Source organism: Protopterus annectens, chromosome 4.part0 (genome assembly GCF_019279795.1).
Source record: "Protopterus annectens isolate FY-2018-M chromosome 4.part0, PAN1.0, whole genome shotgun sequence".
In the NCBI taxonomy this organism is placed as follows: Eukaryota; Metazoa; Chordata; order Ceratodontiformes; family Protopteridae; genus Protopterus; species Protopterus annectens.
In genome coordinates, this window is record NC_056733.1 from 243,025,009 (window position 1) to 243,041,264 (window position 16,256).

Sequence of the window (16,256 nt, forward strand, 5' to 3'; positions counted from 1 at the left end):
AGCTCTCCGAACAAGGAGTACAGAAACAGAAATTGAATTGGATCACACAGACACACCCAGCTGTGCACTCACAGGCTAGTGAGAATAGTGGAGTATTACTCTTATTGGAAGAAGAGGAAAAAGCCTTGCGAGACATACCAGACATTCTCTGGTCAGCAGGGAAATCAGATGTAGGACTTATATGAACAGCAGGACCATTTACCATAACGCTAAAGTCAGCATTTAGACCCCAGAAAAGACAGTATCCCTTGAGAAAGGATGCAGAGATAGGAATCAAGCCTATTATAGCAGCCTTACTTAAGGAAGGAGTCTTAATAGAATCTCTTGATTCGCCATGTAATACACCTTTATTTCCTGTCAGGAAAGCAAACGGGGAATGGCGTATGGTCCAAGATTTGCAAGCTTTAAATAATGAAGTTATACCCAGGGCACCAACGGTGCCAGATCCACGCACCTTACTGAATGATTTAAAGCCAGAGCAAAAATATTTTTCAGTGGTAGACATTAGTAATGCATTTTTCTCGATACTGATACACTCTGACAGCCAATATTGGTTTGCATTTACATTTCAGGGAAAGCGGTACACATACACAAGATTACCACAGGGATATTGTGAAAGTCCAACAATATTTGCACAAGAAATGGCAAGCAACCTGGCGGGATGTATCCCACCGAAAGGTAGTCAGATTTTACTTTATGTAGACGACATTCTGTTGGCAGCCCCCACCCAGCAAGAATGCAAAGGGGACACGATAGCTTTATTACAATTTTTAGCTACTCAAGGTCACAAAGTAAACAAAGACAAGCTACAGCTTTGGAGAAAACAAGTTAAGTACTTGGGATATGTAATATCCAAAGAAGGTAGAATATTAGATGAAGATAGAAAAACAGCGATTTTACAAGCACCTAGACCAACTACCAAGAGGGAAATTATGTCCTTCCTGGGAACTACTAATTTTTGTTGGAGTTGGATACCGAACTATTTTTTGGAGTCTGCTCCACTGGCCGATTTAATATTTAAAAAGCCGATGGCAGCACAGGCTTTATTACAATAGACACCTGAAGCAGAAGCAGCTTTCTGTAAGCTGAAACAATTGATAGCATCATCCTTAGTTCTAGGATTACCAAACTATCACAAGCAATTTATTCAAACTGTAGACTGTAAGCAAGGTTATATGACATCAGTGTTGACATAGCAACATGGGGACAAACAACGCCCCATAGCTTACTATTCATCACAGTTAGACCCAGTGGCGCGGTCCCTACCCCACTGTGTACAAGCAGTAGTTGCAGCTGCAATGGCAGTGCAGGCTTCGGCCTCAGTTGTGCTATTCCACCCTCTTACATTGAGAGTGCCTCATGCAGTCGCAATTATTTTACTGCAAGAAAAAGTAGCATATCTTTCTCCAGCTAGGCAACTTTCCTGTATGACCATACTGTTGAGCCAACCTCATATGACAATTGAACGATGCACAACTTTGAATCTGTCAACTTTGCTTCCAACCCCTGCAGATGGCAAACTACACTGCTGCCTGCAGGAGATTGAGCAAAAGACGTTACCTAGACAAGACCTTATGGATGTTCCCTTGGATGATGCCGAGGTGACATACTAGGTGGACAGCTCATGCAGGAGGGGTCCTACAGGACAGAACCTAGTGGGGTATGCAGTCGTTTCTGATACTGAAACTTTAGAAGCAAAATCTTTACCACACAACTTATCTGCACAAGCGGCAGAGTTGATTGCCTTGACAAGGGCATTTACCTTAGCAGAAGGTAAGAATGTGAACATTTATACTGACAGTCAGTGTGCTTTTTCTACTGTACATGTTTTTGCGCAGCAGTGGAAAAATAGAGGAATGATAACATCTACTGGTAAACTGATCAATCATACACAATTTATTTTAGACTTGTTAGATTCAATTCAGTTACCTAAAAAAGTAGCTATTTGCAAATGCGTAGCTCATACGAAACAACAGGACAGGATTTCAAAAGGTAATGCATGGGCTGATACAGCTGCGAAGCAGGCAGCTTCAGCCACAGAAACTTTTCATTTGAGTGAGGAATTACAACCCTCTGAAATTTTAGATTTAGAAATGTTAAAAACAATGCAGACACTTACTACAAATATAGAAAAACAGAAGTGGATAAAATAAGGAGCAATCCTCGAAAAGGGACTATACATCTCCAAGGAGAAGAAACTGATTTTGCCATCTAATTTGTTTAGATATGCAGCGTTGTTGAGCCATGGGCAGAGCCATGTCTCAACAGGGGGGATAGTACATTTAGTGAATCCAGTATTTACAACCTACGGATTTACCAATTATACAAAAAAGTTTTGTGCAGCATGCCATGTTTGTAACAAGCATCATGCACAAGGGGCATTGAAGCCTAAGCAAGGGACTTTTCCTACACCACCATATCCGTTCCATACTATTTGTATGGATTTCATAGAATTGAATAAATGTGAGAATAAGAAGTATTGCCTTGTCATTATAGACATGTTTTCCAAATGGGTGGAAGCGTTTCCAACTAAAAATCCAGATTCAGCTACTGTTGCAAAGGTCCTTGTTAAAGAAATTATACCCAGATTTGGTATACTGGAAAAGATTTATAGTGATAACGGGATGCATTTTGTGAACCAAACGATTCAGCAACTTAGTCGCTATTTTGGGATATCGTTAAAGAACCACTGCACTTATCAACCCCAATCTGCAGGGCTAGTAGAGAGGCATAATGGGGTGTTGAAGAATAAGCTTAGGAAGCTGATAGCAGAGACACAGAAGAACTGGGTGCACTGTTTGCCTTTAGCACTGTTGAGTATGAGAACTGTTCCAAATGCAAAGGGATTAACTCCTTTTGAAATTTTGTTTGGGAGGGCATATTATACACCTCAGTGGAAACCTCTCATGTCTACAGAGCAGGAGGCTGACAGTTCACTTGCAGAGTATATGAGGCGATCTTTGAATAACAAACTTTTGCAGTTAAATTCTGTTTCAGATAAAGAGCAACTGAAATCAGAAGCACCAGTAGCCCCAGGCACCTGGGTCTGGGTGAAGATTGTGAAGCGAAAGAATTGGAGTTCTCCGAAGTGGGAAGGTCCGTACCAGGTACTACTGTCGACACCCACTGCAGTCAAGATCGCAGAGCGAGCTTCCTGGATTCATTTGACACACTGTAAACTGGTTAGAAACTTTGAACTGGACAAAAACATTCTTACTGTTGTACAACAAGAACAAAATGGCCAGGTACAGAGTGAATAGAGACATTGAGCAACCTCAGAAAACTTGTATGATCGTTTTTATTGCAATATTAATCACACTGTTCTTTTTGTTGTGGCCACTCCTTTTCCCTGTCACAAAGGTTGAACTGATTAGACGTAATGAACCAAACATAGACTGTCATCCGAACTTTAACACTTATCAGGCAATTACACGTGTGTACGCTGAGACTTTTAATGTTTTGAACTGCTGGGTCTGTACGGCCATACTAACAGCATACAGGGGTTTATTAATGACTGCTATCCCCCTAGGGGTCAATAAGACCTGGGAAAATCTGGTTTTTGACACAGTCGCTATTAAAGCACATGATAAGGTAGCACTGTATTTGCCTGTGACACAAAAAGGAATTGTATGTTTCTATAAAAATGATACCATCCAAGTGGGATGGAGCAAGTGTAATGTTACAGTACAATATAAATGTTATAGAAAACCAAATGATTTGAGTGGATCTTGTAGTACAGATTATGACTCATTTTTGAAATCTATGCATAAGACTCTTGATCAGGTACAATGCAATCCTGTACTTTTTAAACAGTTATCTGTAATAGACAATAAAATGTTTCATTCAGGGCAGTCATTTCGTAACAAAGTAATAACTAAGGTAGAGGACTGTTATTTTGTGTGTGGTAAAAAAGCATATAAATGGTTACCTGAGAATTGGTCTGGCAGTTGTTTTTTGGGGTACCTGGTTCCGGCCATCCGACACACTGCAGTTTTGCCTCAAGGAAGTATTCAAAATACTCGAGACGTAACCAAAAAGACTGTTAAGAAACCCGAGAATCCAGTGGGACGAATTGAAGTGGGCTGGAAAGACCATCGTGATGTGGGAACCAAGCTTGCGCACATGGACTTGAGTGATGCTGTTATATCCTGGGCAGGTATATTACCTGCATATGGCGCAGTTAAATCAATATGGGAGCTGCGAAAACTGTCCAAACTTCTCGAAGTAATGAGTAATGCGACTTTTTCTGCTCTTGAACTGATAACTGATGAACTGAATGCCATGAGAACTGTAGTGCTCCAAAACCGAATAGCTCTTGACTTCACCCTAGCGGCGAGAGGTGGAACTTGCACTTTAATCAAAGAAGAATGCTATGCGTTTATTCCAGACCACCAGCATGAGATTAACGATCATCTCGAGGTGATTCAGCAAGTGTTGGCCATGACCAAGCCAGGCCCAAACCCTCTGACAGACTTTTTCCAGAATGCCTTTGGGGGGGTGGGGCTCCATTTTTATGAACATATTGATTGCTATTAGGGTAGGATTACTCCTAATAGGAGTTTGTATTTGCTGTGGAATCCCCTGCATGAAGAGATTAGTTAAAGAATTCATAGATATATCCATATCTGAGACTATGTATCAAAGTACTGAATTTGAAGAGCTGCTAGAATGCGAAACACTTTCATAAAAGTTTAAACTAAATGGCTTTCTTAACTGCAGATCCTGAATGGAAGAGGTTAGGAAAAGAAGCAAACTGTTTATTCTTTTTTGAAAATAGAATAAAAAGTATTAACAGGAGGGAAATGTTAGAAAAATATGTATTAATGTGTGTATGCTTAATGCCAATTAATAACCAAGTATTTTAATACGCTTTTCATTCTATTTTTCATGCACTGTATTTAATACAAATTGAGTTTCATATGAGACTGAAAAAGATGCTTTTTGAAAACTGCAGTATGCTTTCTGAAACTTGCAAGTTGCCCTCTGACCTAGTAACTGCTAGCGCAGCAATATTCTTGTTTATGCCTAGTGGAAATATACTTGAGAAGCAGGTGTTTATCTGCTAGGTCAGAAGCGAATGAATGAACAATGCCTTATGTTATAAATGTAATGATTTTAGACAAACAGTTCTGTCCAGAGGAGTGGAACCTCTGCAGCTGTAGTAATTTAGAGATAAAATAGACAAAGAATTATTAGAGAAATGAACTGCTAGCATTGTGCTTGAATTAGCCATAGTATCTTGAATGTAACATAACATGTATCTAACTGGGAGTAACCAAGGCCATGTTGTTTTCCTCAGGATGTTTCACATAAAAATTGATATATCAGCAGAAATTCATGGGAAAGATGGTCAGCAGATGATGATGAAAAAGGTGGTAATCTGTTACGTCAGCATGGTAGGACATAACCAGTTTAAGAATGTATAAAAATGAAAGTATTTCCTGTTTCCGGTTAGACAAACTCTGTATTAGCACGTTTTTGTCTCCTTGCTGCAAGATTAAAGGGCCTTAACCTGAACCTACTGTGTTTTGATCATTTTTAAAGTATATTTTTCCTTTGACAATTAGCATAGGCTAATCCCCTGGAATTCCTCATTAACCTTTTGTATAACTGTGTAGACAACACACAGAGGTGATTCTACTATCTGTGCAAAATCAATGCTTGGCCTGTTTCTGAGTTGAAAAGGACTACCACCAGTGCTTTTCTGCCCATGTTAGTGTTTATGGCTGGAGGTAGCCCTTTCCGAATCCCGGCCCAATTTCATTGTTAAACTTTAAGCACAAAACTTTTATGTCTATAATAAATTATTGAAGCAAAATATTTGTTCCCTCTTTAATTAATTTTGGCAAAGACAAAGTCAAGGTAATACAAAAATAATGTGATTTTTTTATTTAATAGGCTTAGACATTGAAAATGCACTGGAGTCTCCTAATTGGACATAACTCTTGTAACGTTTTAGACATATAAAGTTATATATTTCTGTATATAAATATTTTGAAGGAATTGTATCATAATTCCAAAAGCTATTTAAAATTAGTTCATGCCAGCTAGGGAAATATTAATTACTGAAGGAGCCAAGCATGATTTCCTTTGTCATTAACATTATTTGCTTTGGCAATTAAATCATTGGCTAATTGTATTAGAGCAGATTAATAGATTAAAGATACTGAATTTAGTAATGAAAATGAGTCTAAACTATCTCTGGGATTCATTAAACTCTGTGCAGGAATAGTGCTATTCCTGCACGGAGCAGATCGTGCTCATGTAGAACAGCAGAGTGCTTTGCATATTCATGAAGGTGAGGGGCTGTATGCTCTACATGGACACAACCCATATACGAGTGCAGGGAGAGTGTCAGAGAATTGCTCGCTCAGTAAACATTCCCGCTGCACTCAGGAAGTGCTGTATGGCACTTTGAAAAGAAATACAGTGTCTGCGGACACTATCAGCATGCCCCCAACTGAACGGATATCAGTAGAATGTCCAGATTAGTGTCCTGGCAAAGAGCTGAGGCTCAAAGCCATTAAATAATGACAAACATATGAGTATAAGACCCCACATCCTCCAAGTAAGTTATGCTAATGCAAAACCTATTAGTCATCAACTTCCCAAGTTTGTAAGAGCAATATTTATAATCTGTCCTCTTTGCCCTCACATCATGTTAGGCTTCATCCACATTGTATGCTGTCAGAGGTGGAGAGGTATGACTGTTAGCTATGTGCACATCCCTAAACTAATAAAAATAAAACAAATAATTAATTTTTTTTTTCCATCTCCACTAAAGTTTAAGCATAGCTCTGTGGGTGTGCACATTGCACAGCTGTGTATAGCATAGCTTAAATATCTGAAGGAGCTAAATAGAAATATACAGCCTAAATAGTCAAAGTGAAATAGTGTATTGGTTAGAGCTTCCGCTTAGTATGCAGTCATTCACAGTTCAATCCCCAATGCAGTCCATTTATTTTTATATGTGAAAACAGCACTAAAAGTATCTTTTTTCATAAATAGGTAGTGAATAATATATATTTGTTAACCAGGGTAGTGTAGCAGGTACAAATGTGAGGTGTCAGTGTAGTAGAGATGTGAAACCTCCATATAAACCCAAGTGTCCCATACGGTATAGCCAGAAAAGAATATAATGTAATGAAATCACATAAGGGGATGTTATGGAAGTGAGCCGGGTCTCCTTCTAATGCCCGAAACGCCGTTTCGCCGACAGGGAAATAACCGACGCCAGAAACCCGACAACGCAGTTGACCGACACGCTCGAATCCCGACAGACGGAAGACCGACAAGGGGAATGTGTAAGCGCGACCTGGTAAGTATGCGATAGTGAGGGATGTAGGAGTAGGGAGCGGACAGGTAAGTGTTGAATACTCAGGGATGTAGGGTTAGGGTGTGTGATAGGTGAGTGTGCGGTAGTGTCGGAGCTTGGGGTTTGGGGTGTGTAAGTGAGTTAGGGTTAGGGTGCAGGTAGGGAGTGTGTAGTGTCGAGCTTGGGGTTTGGGGTGTGTAAGTGAGTTAGGGTTAGGGTGCAGGTAGGGAGTGTGTAGTGTCGGAGCTTGGGGTTTGGGTGTGTAAGTGAGTTAGGGTTAGGGTGCAGGTAGGGAGTGTGCGGTAGTGTCGGAGCTTGGGGTTTGGGGTGTGTAAGTGAGTTAGGGTTAGGGTGCAGGTAGGGAGTGTGTGCGGTAGTGTCGGACCTTAGGGTTAGGGTTTGGGTTAGGGCTAGTGGATATGTGTTGTAGTGTACTGTGTTGTTGACGTGTAGTGTGTCGGTGTTATGGTGTTCGGTGTTTCGCGTTGTCGGGTTTGTGTGTTGTCGGGTTTCTGGCGTCGGTTATTTCCCTGTCGGCGAATCGGCGTTTCGGGCATTAGAAGTAGACCCAGTGAGCCATACATATCATAAGATGTCATTAAAAAGGAATCAACCCCACAATCCTGATAGTCCATAAAATGAAAGCTGAACAACACTAAATTGTGCTCAGCTATGCTTAGCCAGAGGAAGTATTGCTTAAATTTGTATGCTTAGCAATAATTAGCGTAGCTAAGTGGATTGGCGCACTGGTATGCAGTGCTTAGCATCTACCCCTTTAAGCAATGCTTATCTGTGCTAAGTGGGTTTCCCCATCACTTAGCTTAGCCTAGCATATTCAAAATTGGCTAATCAGGGCAAAGGGTGGGAATCCAGCCCTATTAAAACCCACAGGCAGGCATACGATCATAACCAGTTATAGCTGATCACTGCTGGCACTATGGCTGGTGTTGGTGAAGGTGTGTGCTTTCAGGCCCAGTGTTGGGGCATTCAGGAGTCCAGGGTCATGGTTGGAGTCCTTCTAAAACACCATGAAGGGAGACTGATACAGGACCAGTACCAGGCTTCCCAATACAAAGAGGAGGCCTGGGACCGTCTCACATGTGACCTCACCAGTGCTACTGGTATCCCTTGGATTGGTGAGCAGGTCAGGCACCACTATGCTGACCTGAAGCGTAGGAAGAGGGACCTCTTGGACCAGTGGATCCAAGATGCTCGGACACAGAATGTCCCAGCAGTATGTAAGTATCAGTATCAATTATTGTGTAAAAAAGTCCAGCCTAAGTATGAGATGGATAAGTATGCATAAATGTTTCTCTATCTCCTGTACTGCTGCAGATGAGAGGGCTGCGAACGTTTATGCCCACACTAGCAGGTTGCTAAGGCTGCGTCGCAAGGCTGGTGAGTACAAATCTAGCTTACTGTAGTTAGGGAAAATAAATAGAAAGGCTGCCAGTAGTTAGAAATGTGTATTGTTTGTACTGAATAAATGAGACATTAGCAGAGTAATACTGATGTACAGGCTATATATCAATAAAAGTGTCAGTACCTGTCAATAAAAATCAAAACCCCAGACTGTTGTGTTTACTTTGCTATGTGGTAGTATGAATCTGAATGTGTACCTGTTCTGCACAGAAACTATGGCTCTGACAGCATTAATTAATTGAGGCTCATCTGACAAAGATTGTGAAGCTGTAAAACAGATTAACTATAAGAAATGTTCTATGCACCAAGATCTGATCCCTGAATGGTAATGCTATGTTAACCATTGTATTCCATACTGTAATATGTGAAGGTATGAAATGAATGCACAGTATAAGAAATATCCACCATGCATGAATGTCAGAATTACAAAGCAGATTGTCCAAACAAGAGAGTATTATGCAGAAAACAGTCAAGAAAGAAACAACAGTTCCTCAATAGCTCATTGTGTTGAAACACAACCTTGTTATACCTTTTTGCATAAACACACATAGTTCGAATCCTGGGACTGGTATTAAGCTGTATGCATAATCTCACCCAAGAATATGTGAATATGTATTGAAACAATCAGGTATTGTTAACAGACATTTCTTCCACATGTCTGTCAGGTAAGAAAAGGTGTAGATGAGCTGTACGAAGGCTGTAATTATACACTGTGTACAACACCCACTGTCCAACTCCAAGGCTACAAATGACAGCAAGATAAGTACATACACCAAGTAGACTCCTCCAAGAAATGTCCCTCAAGTGTCACATTGTCACAGCTAGTGGTCACTGCTGCCAACAACAAGGGTGACCAATAGAAATCAAGGTGAAGTATGGCAGTAGCACACACACACACACACACACACACACACACACACACACACACACACACACACACACACACACACACACACACAGTATGAGTGCACATATGTAACACTGACTATGTGAATATGGGTAAAAACAGTCAGGTAGCGTTAACAGAAATTTCTTCCACAGGTCTGCCAGGTAAGAAAAGGTATAGATGAGCTGTAAGAAGGCTGTAATTATACACTGTGCACAAGCATATCACTGCCCAAGCCAAGGTTATAGGTTGATGTAAAGTGAGGTAGTACCTGGAGAGTAATGATTAGAGCAATGATCATTAAAGTTGTGAGCATTTGAAGCCTATACAGTTATCTCACATCTCTCTCTCTCCCACCCTGTCTGCACCTACTGTTAGGGCATGTGTCCTATTGTTTTACAAATATTTAAATGGTTGATTATTAATGTTCCCTGTACAAATACTACCATTAGTGACCTGTTGCTAGCAATGTAACCCACATGCTGTTATAATGTCCACTGTGGTTCCGTATATGCATGTGTTCTGTTTGCTATGCAACTATTTCAAATCTGTTGTTTTGGGCAAATGGGAACACCCATGCATGCTGCTATAACTAATCCTGGAATGTGTTGTTCATGACTAACCAACATATGTTGTAAAACCTCAACACCATAGCACGTCTGGGAAGGCTGATCCCAGTGTATCTGCCTGTCCCACCTCAACTGGCCATGGCACCAGGCCCCAGCACATCTGGGACCCAACCCAGGACCTCCTTGTCTTTTGGTCCTGCACTACCTTCTGGTGGAACCACCTTAGGGAATGGGACCTGTCCCCCCTGGGAGCGGGCACAGACAGGACACCGTCACCCATCGTCAGAACCAGGGATTGGTGCATAGCAAGCTTTGAAAGGAGTTCAGCTATACCAGCTTGAGGGCCACGTGGTGCATCTTCAGGGTCAGTTTTCCCCTCCTGCTCAGCCCCCAGCACAGCTATCTTTGTTGCCGTGAAGGTGCAGTGGTGACTGTCCATGGTTGGGGACCTCAGTCCCACTGTATCCATTTGGGGGCTGGTGGGCATCCGATTCCCAACCACCCTCCCCATCCAAGGTGTTTACCCTCCCACATGTGTCATATACCAACCCTGTCTGCTGTCTTGTCTGTCTTGTCTGTCTTCCTACCCAACCTACCTCCCTAAATATACCTACTATCCTTCCCCAGCATCCCATTCTCACCTTAGAAATAAACAGGGCAATCAGTTCCCACAAAAAAAATGTCGCCCCATACATAGCTGTCCATTTTGCACATGTGTCCACTGGACACATGTAATCTGGTCTAATTGACTTAACAACAGATTAATGTTGCCCTCATCCCTCTCTCATTGGTTTCTGTGTCCTAATTTACCTCCAAATTCTGTACAAATGCACAGCTGTTGCGGTATCAGAAATGGACAGCTATGGACCTTCCCTACACCCATCCTGCACATCCCTAGCTATCTTTCATATAGTTTTTCTCTCTGCATGTCCCCTTTTCCATCACTTTCCTGTCACCCTTTTTTTCTTTTATTTTAAAGAAATTAGAGCGAGGGTAAGCAGGAGTAAGCAGCAGTAAGCGGCAGTAAGTGAGTTTGCGTGATGCTAAGCAATGCCTACACAGATTAAACAGTTTCCCATTTAACCGTGTGTTGGCATCGATTACCATTGCACAAACCCATACAAACCAGCTTATAACTGCGTAAAACTGCCTTAATCACCCTGTTTACATCAGCCACTGTTCTGCCTAGCAACAAAATAATCAGCCCTGCCAAGTCTTGGACCCAGGGCCCTGTACACCATAGTCAGAGCAATGTACAATTACAAAATCTGAGCTGTAATAATGAATGATGTTTTTTTAAATATATAATTCAGTACAGGTATAAAATAGTGGAGACAAACACTGTGGAATCAGTTATGTTTAGTATATATAAATATACACATATAAATGTGTATGGTGATAGATAAATATTAAAACGTATATACATCAGATATATGGAGCTATACAGATAAAACAAATACGTATAAAATATATGCATATATATTGTTATATAAACATATGTATAGATATCATACAAAGGAATATATATATATATATATATATATATATATATATATATATATATATATATCAGTATAGATATAACTAAATATATATATATATATATATATATATATATATATATATATATATATATATATATATATGTACCCATAACATATAGTGAAGTCATACCCAGCACCATACCTCTACACTTCTTAGTGCAATAATTCTGGACAAAGGCTGTCAAACTGGGGGGACAATGGTCCAAGAACAAGGACATAATGTACGTACTGCAGTCGTAAATGTAGAATGTCCCTACAGTAACAGGGTTCGTGTCAGCATACATGTTCAGAAGGATGTGAGTTTTGAAACTGAAATGTATGTCATTTACAGACAGAAATCCTCACATCATCACAGTGATTTACCACAGAAATGAAAATAATGATTCTGTGGAACAGAACGTACATGTGAGCAATAATCCTGGACAGTCTGAAACAATCTAGCCAGTCGAGAGGTATGCTCAGAACCCCTTAGTGTAACAAATCTGGACCAAGCCTAACCAAGGGGGATGTAAAGCCATGAAACTGGGAACATATACAAATACTGGACTAGATAAGGTGACACAGTTGATGCAGTAACACCCTCCTGTCCATTGTACCATATATTGATTGGAATAGCCCAAGTCCAAAACCAAATTGCTCCCCACTACTCACTGGCATAAACCTTCACATCATCTCCCTGATATGTCAGATATACACAACATGTATGGGGGCCAGGTAGCAGTACATCTGATAAATATCGGGACTTAACATCACAGTGGGGAAACTACACTGAGCTGCTAGGCATGTCACCAAGTACTGTCTAAACTACAGGCAGACGGACACAACACAAGCCCAATTTTGCTATGGGGGAATACACATGTAATTGCAAATATATCAGTCACTACAGGGATGTAACAGCACTGACCAACAGACACCAGAGTGAAAGTACATATCCAGAACCAATCTCACCACATTCAAACTGATATACTGATAAGCCACAGGAACAGTAGAGTATATGGACTGTGTGAACACAATCATCAGCATGTTTTCCACTCACACACTACCCCTATATATACTGGGCCAATTCACAGTGTAGTCTGACGCCTGACTGTGGTATGGGACATGTCTCAGTCTGCCCCTACAAACATATACAGCTGATATAGCACCAGAAGCTGGAGCAGCATGCAAAGTCAGATAGAAAAGAACCCTCAACACTTACATCTACCTCCTCCCTACACAGGCCAAATGACACATTCACAATACAGTGCTACACAATCCTGACAGTCTGTCCACAATTGCCATAAATACACAGTCCTCTCAACTGTATAAAGTCCCAGAGAACATCCAGGTTTCATCCTCATATATAAGTTCTACATGTAACATATCTGGCAGTCTGATACATCACTGGGATGATATCTGGAATGAAGTCACTATATAATGATATACTATACCTATACACCTCTTACAGCATGACATCTGGACAAAGCCTGACATACTTGGGGGCAGAGGCCCAAACACAGGGCCACTATTGACATATTGCTGTCATAAACTGAGAGGGTTGTTGTAACATATCTGTTCTGAGGGATATGAAGTCAGAAACACACATGGATGTTACCATTTACTGACTGCAATCCTCAGAGTTGTTGTTGTTGTGTCTTTCAGGGTTGCCACAGCGGAACTCCAGTCCACTAATGTTTGGTAGTGGATTTTTATGTGCCGAGTTACCAGCCCTGACACACAACCTTCAACGAAGGCACGCCCATTCATGCATGCCTCCACACAGAAGACGCTCTAGCTGAGTGTTGAACATGACAACGTCTTGCTGTGAGGTGACAATGCTACCGCAGCACCACTACTGAATTTCCAAGGCCAAAAAAAATGCGTGAGTAACACACCAAATATTAGAGTCCAAACTCTGGCCAGTCTGCAGATAACCCTACAGTTGAGAGTTATGTCAACCACATAACACTATCAGACTTAAATTCATGCACAGCAACTATATCCACACAAACCCTGTCAAACTAGCATTAATTCAACTGTATAACAGCAATACTTACATTCTTTTGCTATGTCTGGAACATTCTCCCCAGTTTGTTGGGCTGTCTCCACAGTATTTGTTGTAAGAGGTATTCCCAACTACACTCTGTGATGCTGTTTGGCACACACCTCCATGAAGTACCCCTCCCAGGCAAGGATAAGGGGCAATGCCCATGTGAAGTACTCTGTTATAGGAGTGTGCTTCCATGCTATTGGGTATGGGAATGATACCACAGCTGTTCCACATGCAGTTAACAAGTGGGGGACTCCAACTGGTGCACAGGCCATCAGCTGCTCATGAGCATTACCTACTAAAGGCAAGATGCTGCCTATGCAAAACAAATGTATATCCTACATCTGTCTCAGAGAGAGAGAGAGAGAGAGAGACACACACACTCAGAAACAGACAGACAGATGTGCACACACACTGAGACTGATGGAGTATATCAAGTGAAGTGAAAACAAAGAAACACAGTTATGTCAAACAATTAAGCCTGTAATGGAATGTAGTAGGGGGCATGGAAACGTGGAAAATAGCAAGTTCAAACAATATTATGCCTCAACAACACATGCTATACTGATATATTGCCGAGCAGAACATATGGCCATAGAAAATTTGTCTATCTGCAGTGACATAGAACACAGCTCAGGGCCCTGAGTCATCCCAGGAAAGGATGGCTTACATATGACCACTACTGGAATGTGTGTTGCACAGTACTGACTGTGACACTGCTAGGCCACACCCAGTCCAAATCATACCATCAGTAACTCTGCTACGTCCAGCTCTGACTTGTGCCTCTTTTTCAATGCCAGTGTCTCCAACCCATATAACATAGCTGGTCTCACTACCCTCTTGTAGACCTTCCCTATCACTCTTAATGGTACTTGTCTGTCACAAATTACACATGACACTCTTCCCCACCATCAACATCCTGCCCGTACTCATGTCTTCACCTCTCCACCACACTTGCCATTACTCTGAACTGTTGTTCCCAAGTATTTACACCTATCCACCTTTGAAAACTGTACTCCCTGCATCCTCACCATTCCTCCATCCTCCCTCCCATTCACACACATATATTCCATCTTAGTCCTGCTGACCATCATTCCTGCCCTCTCTAGACCATACCTCCACCTCTTCAGGGTCTCCTCAACCTGTTCCCTACTCTCACTACAGACCACAATGTCATCTGCAAACAGCAAGTCTAGGGGGACTCCTGTCTGATCATGTCTGTCAACCTGTCCATCGTCACTGCAAATAAGAAAGGGCTCATATCTGATCCCTGATGTGCTCCCACCTCCACCTTAAACACACCTGTCATTCCCAATGCAGAAATCACTGCTGTCACACTAACCTTGTACATATCCTGTAGCATTCTTATGGATTCCTCCACCACTCCTGACCACCTCATACAATACCACAACACCTCTCTAGGCATCCTGTCATATGCTGTTTGTAAGTCCACCAAGACACAATGCAGCCATGTCCGACCTTCTCTGTATGTCCCCATCAACACTCTCAGAGCACAAATCGCATCTGTACTCCTCTTTCCTGGCATAAAACCATGCTGCTGATCCGTAATCCTCACCTCCCATCTTAGCCTAGCTTCCACCGCCCTTTATCATTACCTCATGCTGTGACTGATCAGTGTTATCCCTCTGTAGTTACTACAGCTCTGCATACCAACCTTATTCTCATAATCAGTACCCAAATACATTTTATCAACTCCTCATGCATCCTCTCACTTTCCTAGATTACAGTAAACAATCTGGTTAAAAAGACCACTGCCATTTGTCCTAAACACCTCCATGCTACCACAGGTATGTCATCTGGACCAATAGCCTTTCCATTCTTAAACCTCTTCATAGCTATCCTTACTTCCCCCTTGATAATCTGTTGCACATCCTGATTCACCGTACCCACATCATCCAACCTTCTCACTCTCTCATTTTCTTCATTTAACAGCCCATCAAAGTACTGCTTCCACCTGCTTGACATGCTCTCCTAGCTAGTGAGTTCACTTCTACCATTATCCTTTCTCAGCCTTATCTGCTGCACATCCTTCCTAGCTATATGCCTCTGTCAAGCCAATTGGTACAGGTCTTATTCTCCATCCTTGGTGTCCAACCTTACATACAACCCTTCAGATGCCCCATAGTCAGCCTTTGCCACCACACTCTTTGCCACGCACCCCTATACACCTGTCTACTTTCTTCATCTGTCTGACAATCCCATTTCTCCTTGGCCAACCTCTTTCTCTGTATACTCCCCTGTACTTCCTTATGCCACCATTAGGTCTCCTTGTACTCCTTCCTCTGTGCAGATGTCACACCAAGCCCCGTTCTGCTCATCTCCCTTACTAGCTTGGATGTAATTACCCAGATATTTGCTAACTCTTCACTGCCACCCACTGCCTGTCTTAACTCTTCCCTGAACTCAGCCTCACAATCACCCTTTCTCAGTATCCACCATTTGATCCATGTTGTTGCCCTCACACTCCTCA